Source organism: Nicotiana attenuata, unplaced genomic scaffold (assembly GCF_001879085.1).
Source record: "Nicotiana attenuata strain UT unplaced genomic scaffold, NIATTr2, whole genome shotgun sequence".
Classification (NCBI taxonomy): domain Eukaryota; kingdom Viridiplantae; phylum Streptophyta; class Magnoliopsida; order Solanales; family Solanaceae; genus Nicotiana; species Nicotiana attenuata.
The window spans coordinates 172,004-179,726 of record NW_017671246.1 but is presented as its reverse complement, the minus strand read 5'-3'; positions in this window follow the sequence as shown (position 1 = coordinate 179,726).

Here is a 7,723-nt window from a genome sequence, read left to right as displayed (position 1 = left end):
ACCGATAGTCACATCTCTGGCATCATCATGTTGAACTCTGTCTTTAAGGACAAGCAAATGCGGATCATCATATTGGCGCTCTCTGATGCGCTTATATAAGGAAGACCGAGAAATCACACAAACCAATACTCTATTGGGCTCCGCAATGTCCAACCTCACGAACCGATTGGCCAAAGCCTAAACATCAACTGCAAGAGGTCTCTCCCCAAATGGAATATACGCCAAACTCCCCATACTCACCGCCTTTCGGCTCAAAGCATCGGCCACCACATTGGCCTTCCCCGGGTGATACAAGATAGTAATGTCTTAATCCTTAAGCAACTCCAACCACCTTCGCTGCCTCAGATTGAGATCCTTCTTCTTGAACAAGTGCTAGAGGCTACGGTGAATTGTATACACCTCACAAGACACACCATACAAATAATGCCTCCAAATCTTCAACGCGTGAACAATGGCAGCCAACTCCAAATCATGAACATGGTAGTTCTTCTCATGAGGCATCAACTAAAGAGAAGCATAAGCAATAACTCTACCCTCCTGCATTAGAACACACCCAATACCAACTCTCGAAGCATCACAATACATGGTATAAGAACCTGAAGCTGATGGCAATACTAACACTGCAGTTGTGGTCAAGGCAGTCCTAAGCTTCTGAAAGCTCTCCTCACACTTATCAGACCACTGAAATGGAACACCCTTCTAAGTCAACTTGGTAAAGGGCGATGCAATAGATGAAAATCCCTGAACAAACCGGCGATAATAACCCGCCAAACCAAGAAAGCTGCGAATCTCTGTAGTTGAGGACGGTCCGGGCCAACTCTGAACCGCCTCTATCTTCTTCGTGTCCACCTGAATACCATCACTGAACACCACGTGCCCCAAGAAAGCCACTGAACTGAGCCAGAAGTCATATTTGGAGAACTTTGCATAAAGCTTCTCCTCTCTCAATCTATGCAACACCACTCTCAAATGCTTTGCGTGTTCCTCCTGACTACGCGAGTACACCAGAATATCATCAATGAAGACTATGACAAATGAGTCGAGATATGGCCGGAACACACTGTTCATCAAATGTATGAACGCTGCTGGGGCATTAGTTAGCCCAAAAGTCATCACCAAGAACTCATATTGACCATATCGGGTCCTAAAATCTGTCTTATGTATATTTGAGTCCCTGATCTTCAACTTGTGATAACCCGAACGGAGATCAATCTTGGAGAACACTCTCGCTCCTTGAAGCTGGTCGAACAAATCATCGATACGAGGTAGGGGATACTTGTTCTTAATTGTTACCTTGTTCAACTGCTGGTAATCAATGCACATTCTCATCGTGCCATCCTTCTTCTTCACAAATAGAACCGGCGCACCCCACAATGACACACTAGGACGAATGAACCCCTTATCCAGGAGTTCTTGAAGTTGTTCCTTTAACTGCTTCAACTCCGCTGGTGCCATACGATATGGTGGAACAGAAATGGGCTGAGTGGCCGGCACCAGGTCAATACAAAATCTATATCCCTATTCGGTGGCATGCCCGGTAGGTCTGGAGGAAATATATCACGAAAATCCCTCACAACTGGAACAGAATTGATACTGGGAGTCTCTATACCGACATCCCTCAGAAAGGCTATATATGAAAGACAACCTTTCCCAACTATACGCTGGGCCTTCAAGAAAGAAATCACCCTGCTGGGGACATAATCAGTCGAACCTTGCCACTCAATCCGTGGCACACCAGGCATAGCCAAAGTCACTGTCTTGGCATGACAGTCCAGAATAGCCCGGCACGGAGATAACCATTCCATGCCCAAAATAACATCGAAGTCCACCATACATAACAATAACAGGTCCTCTCGGGTCTCCAGACCCCCAATAGTCACCACACACGACCGGTACACATGGTGTACCACAACTGTATCGCCCACCGGCATAGAGACAACAGAAGAAACAAGGGACTCCCAGGGCATATCCAAATAATGGGCAAAATAAGATGACACATAAAAGAAAGTAGAACCAGGGTCAAATAACACAGAAGCATCCCTTCGGTAGACTGAAATAATACCTGTAATCATCATCTCTGAAGCAATTGCATCAGGCCTAGCTGGAAGTGCATAGAAGCGGGCATGACCACCACCGGATCGACCTCCCCTTCTGGGGAGACCCCTAGATGACTGTCCTCCACCCCTAGCTGGCTGGGTAGGTCGTGAAGTGGCTGGGGCTGAGGCTGATGACTGAACCCAAGATGACGAGGACACTGCCTCCACATGTAACCCATCTCTCCACACTCATAGCAACTCCTGGGTGCTGGAGACGGGGACTGATGGAACCCCTAGCACCGGAATGACTAGCAGATGCACCTGGCATAGAAGAATCCTGGACTGATGGAACACGGGATGAACCTTGGGCGCTGAGTGAGGAATGACCCTGCTGAGGACCGTGAGAACCATGGCCTGCTGATGCCCCACGATAACCTGGGCGAGCTGACTGAGCATGCCTGAACTGACAACCTCTGCCGTGCTGAAACTGGCCCCTCGAAGGAGCACCCCCATAACTACTATGACCGCGAGGCCTCTTGGCCTCCCTCTCCTCGCGCTCCTGGCGACGAACTAACTCAATCTAAAGAGAAATATCCACAACCTCCTCAAACGTAGCACCTGACACTCTCTCCCTAGTCACGAGAAGGTGAGGCCATCAACAAACCTCCTGATCATCTCTCTCTTCGTAGCAACCAGCCAACTAGCATGTCGAGCTAACTCTGAGAACCTCATCTCGTACAGAGTAACAGTCATATCTCCCTGTCTCAACTGCTCGAACTGCCTATGCAGCTTCTCCCTACGGGACTGTGGAACATACTTCTCTAAAAATAGAGCGGAGAACTGCTACCAAGTCTTAGGTGCCGAACCAACAGGCCTACGCCTCTCATATGCCTCCCACCAAGTGAAGGCAGCTCCGGTAAACTGAAAGGTCGTGAATGCAACCCCGCTGGTCTCAAGAATACCAGTGGTGCGAAGAATCCTCTGACATCTGTCTAAGAAGCCCTCGGCATCCTCGCCCTCAGCACCACTGAAAGTAGGAGGCTGGAGTCTGCCAAACCTCTCCAATCTACGCTGCTCGTCCTCTGGCATAACTGGAGCTACGTAACCCTGAGCAACTTCCACCGGCTGGGCTAGTGGTGCCTCCGGTGTTTGCACTCCCTGAACCACCGGATCGGATGTGCGGGCAGCAAGAGTCTGAGAGCCTCCCCTTGCTTGAGAAGTGGTTGTGGCAGTAGAGACCGTGACTGCCTGAGCAAGACTCGTACATACTGTCAAAATCTGGGCCAAAGTCTCCTAAAGACCCGGAATCACAATGGGCACAACTGGTGCCTGAGCTGGTGCTACTGGAGTGTCCACAACTGGGACCTGCTCCTAAACTGGGGCGGTTGGTGGAATAACAGGAGCTGCCCCAGCTACTGTGTAGGCTGCACCTCTACCCCTACCACGGCCTCGACCACGTCCTCGGCCTCTAGTGGCTTCAGCTGGTGGTACTGGTGGTCGTCTATCCTGACCGGTAGCGCGTGTCCTCACCATCTGTGAGAGAGTAGAATAACAGAAGTTTAGTTCTCGGATCAACAAATTCGCACGACAAGAATTTCAAGAATATGGAGTTTTCCTAAAGGTTCTGCAGCCTCTCGAGGATAAATACAGATGTCTCTGTACCGATCCGCGAGACTCTACTAAACTTGCTCATGACTCGTGAGACCTATGTAACCTAGGCTCTGATACCAACTTGTCACGACCCTAAACCCAAACCCGGTCGTTATGGCGCCTCTCGGGAAGACAAGGCTAGCCGACACACTTCCAAATTCAACCATATGCAATTAAATAAAAAAATACTAATTCTTTAATAGAAATAAAATCCCGAAATAATAGTATAATTTGCGGATTAAAAACCAACACAGCCCGATATCGGGGTGTCACCAGTCATGAGCATCTAAAACTATACTACAAGTCTGAAAGTCTACTCCACTAATACATAACATAATCTGAAAGGAAATAAAAATAGAGGGAGAATGCACTGGGCTTCGGATCGCCAAGCAGCTACCTAGTAAATCTTCAAAGATCTATTGGAACTATCAACCTCAGTAGCAGGACCTGTAGCGCCCGAATCTGCACACAGGGGTGGAGGGAGTAAAGTGAGTACTCAAACTCAGTGAGTAATAAAATTAAATGAAGACTGAGGGATATAAAATCACGTTAAACACAACATCAAGCTATAAGAGGCATAACAAAATCCATAAATATAATTAAGCAGTGAAATCTCATATACACCTTTTAAGCAGTCAAACAATATATAGGAAAAATAACTATAATAGGGTAAACACATAAGAACTGCCCCTCGGGCAAAGTAACAACAACAGACTCAGCCCCTCGGGCTATATCTCATATCACAATGGGTACCCGCGCTCAGCGGGGGTATACAGACTCCGGGAGGGGCCCCTTATGGTCCAAGCGGAATATCAAGCCATCTCGATCATAAACAGGCTCTCGGCCTCATATCAATCATAAGACACCTCGTGGTGTACAATCTCAGGCCCTCGGCCTCATTATAATAATCAGTATAACACTGTTGTGGCGTGCAGCCCGACCCAAAAGTATCCTCACAACACTGGCCCTCGGCCTTGCTCAGTCAGAATCTCATAAGCCCCTCGGGCAACAGTAAAATATGGAGCTCAGCTCAAAAAATCTTTTAAGATATCATATAAGGTGTTTAAAACAAAATAACTTAGCTAAGTTTTTGAAAATAGAAAAATATGGCATGACTGAGCACAAGTATGAAATCAAATAGTGAGAAAAATATCAGTAAAAATCCCCTAACGGTTCAAACAGTTGGCATGAAGCCCAAATATGGAATTTAGCCCTAACTATAATAATATAAAACAATTAGCTATAAAATACGCTGTAAAATAGTCATTCGGGATGGACTAAGTCACAATCCCCAACGGTGCACGACCCCATGCTTGTCATCTAGCATGTGCGTCACCTTAACACGACCGAACGCTGTGCAATTCGGCGTTTCATACCCTCATGAAAGCATTTAAAATCATTACTCACCTCAATCCGGCCCGAAATCTAGCTCGCAATGCCTTTGCCCTTCGAATCGGCCTTCGGATGCTCCGAATCTACCAAAATCAGAACGTAACCATTAAATTATGCTAAAGCGACGAAGCCCACTCGAAAATCATCGAAAAACACCACCAATCTCGAAATTATCAAAACCCGACCCTCTGGCCCACGTCTCAAAATTTGATAAAATTAACATCATTAGATTCCTTATCTCCCCACGAGTTCATACATATAAAAATTTCCAAAATCCGACCACAAATGGTCTTCCAAAACCTCGATCAAAGGTCTAGGCTTCTAAGCCCTAGTTTCTCTAATTTATACCTTTAATTACAGCTTTAATCCGTGCATTAACAACATAGAATCGAGTTTTTAGGTCTAAAATTCTTACCTCAATGAGTTCCCCTTGAATTCTCTCTTCAAAATCACCCAAAGCTCTCAAATTCGTGTTTAAAAGTGAAGAAACCCTATGAAAATCGCGAAGGAGGAAATATAACATTCTGACCCAGGCATTTTCGCATTTGCGGTCTAGATGCCCGCTTTTGCGGTTCCGCATCTGCGGTCTTGACCACCGCGTCTGCGGTCCTCACTTAAGTCCGCCCTTTCCGCATCTGCGGTGACCCATCCGCACCTGCGCCATCGCATGTGCGGTCAAACACCCGCTTCTGCGGTCCCAGTAAAACACACCTCTGGCAGCTTCTATGGCCCATCTTATGCATATGTGGCGTCGCACCTGCGGTCCCCAATCCGCAGGTGCGGAAATACCAGAAGCAGAAAAATCTGCAACTTCATCAAAATTCCAAACTCTCCGTCAACCATCTGAAATCATCCCGAGGCCCTCGGGACCTCAACCAAAAGCACAAACATATCCCATAACCTTATTCAAACTTATACCAATCTTCAAAACACCTCGAACAACATCAAAACCACCAAAACACATCGAATTCAAGCCTAAGGTTTTAAAATATTCAGCATTCCGCTTTTGATCAAAAAGTATACCAAACCATGTCCGAATGACCTGAAGTTTTGCACACACATCCCAAATGGCATAACGAAGCTACTGCAACTTCCTGAATTCCATTCCGACCCCTATATCAAAATCTCAACTATCAACCGAAAAACGCCAAAAACTCAATTTCGCCAATTCAAGCCTAATTCTACTCCGGACCTCAAAAACACTTTCCGATCACACTCCTAAGTCCCAAATCATCTCCCGAAGCTATCCGAACCATCGGAACTCACATCCGAGCCCTCTAACACATAAGTCAATATCCGGTTGACTTTTCCAACTTAAGCTTTCCTAAAAGAGACTAAGTGTCTCAAACCTTATCAAAACCTTTCCGAACCCGAACCAACCAACCCGATCACATATAAAACCAATAATTAAAGCAAATAGAAGTAAAAATGAGGGAAACAGAATGGTAACTCATGAGACGACCGGTCGGGTCGTCACAGGTCGTGACACTCAATCCGCTAGGTAAGCCAACTAACAGAAAATACTTTCCAAGTGAGATTTATAGGAAAACAGTGAAGAATTATCTGAATATTTATAAATTGACCTAAGAACTGGTAGTACGAATCATGAACTTCTAAGACTTAGAATTTACAAAGCTGGTATAATTAATTACACGATCTGCTTGAAGTTTACTATTGGCCCAAGTAAAGTTGAGTTTTGAAGATTGACAAAGGAACTTAGAAATAGACTAGGTCCATCCTTGTGAGGCCTATATATGGTCAACTAAAGCATGTGAGATGCACGTGAAGGAGATAAACCTAACTTACCAGAAGTGATATCTCCTGATCCTGATCGAAAAGATTGCATATTGGATAAGGAGAAAGACTCTTTACACAAAGAGAACACGGCTTAAAAGAAGGATAGAGTTATAGGATGAGATCAACTAGAACTCTTTCACCAAGAAAGAGTAGCATCAAAATTCTAGTTAATCTCTATTTACTAACTCCATAAATATCAGCGTTGTTCTATTTTACAGGTAACGCACATAGGTAGAAGTTGAACGTAAATTGAGAGCAAAATAGCAAGGCAATTTTGCAAGCAATTTGTGTGCGATTCAAGCGTGCAAACCTAAAGCTACTTGAACCAGATAGAAGAACTAGTTCCAAGTGTCTGTCTTTTATTCTAGTTCAATAGTAGTAGGTGTTTTCATATTGTACCTTTCAGCTTATTTAGAAGCAATTGTATTAGGTACTCAGAGTTTTCAAGTTAGAGTTAACTTGATGTTGTCGCAACAGTTGAGGTTGTGTGCTACAACGGGATTAGAGTTAATCCTAGGTTTACAAAAGAGTTTTTGTAAATGCAGTTTTTGGCTCAGTGATTTTAAGGGAAAGTGTGGGAAATCCCACTGGAAAGTAGGTCGAGGTTCTTTCACCTTTTGAGCCAGGTGCATGTAAAATCTTTGTGTTCATTAATTTTTGTAATTATTATTCCGCAACAGTAGTAGTTGGAACACATAGAAGAACCAGGTCCTTCTATAATCAAGTTAAGCGAAAAATTGGGTACCACACAAATCACCCTCCCCCTCCCCTTGTGTGGTATTGAAGTATAAAACATCATTTACATAACAGATTAACAAGACCTAAGCTACCAAGGACAAGTGGCAGCT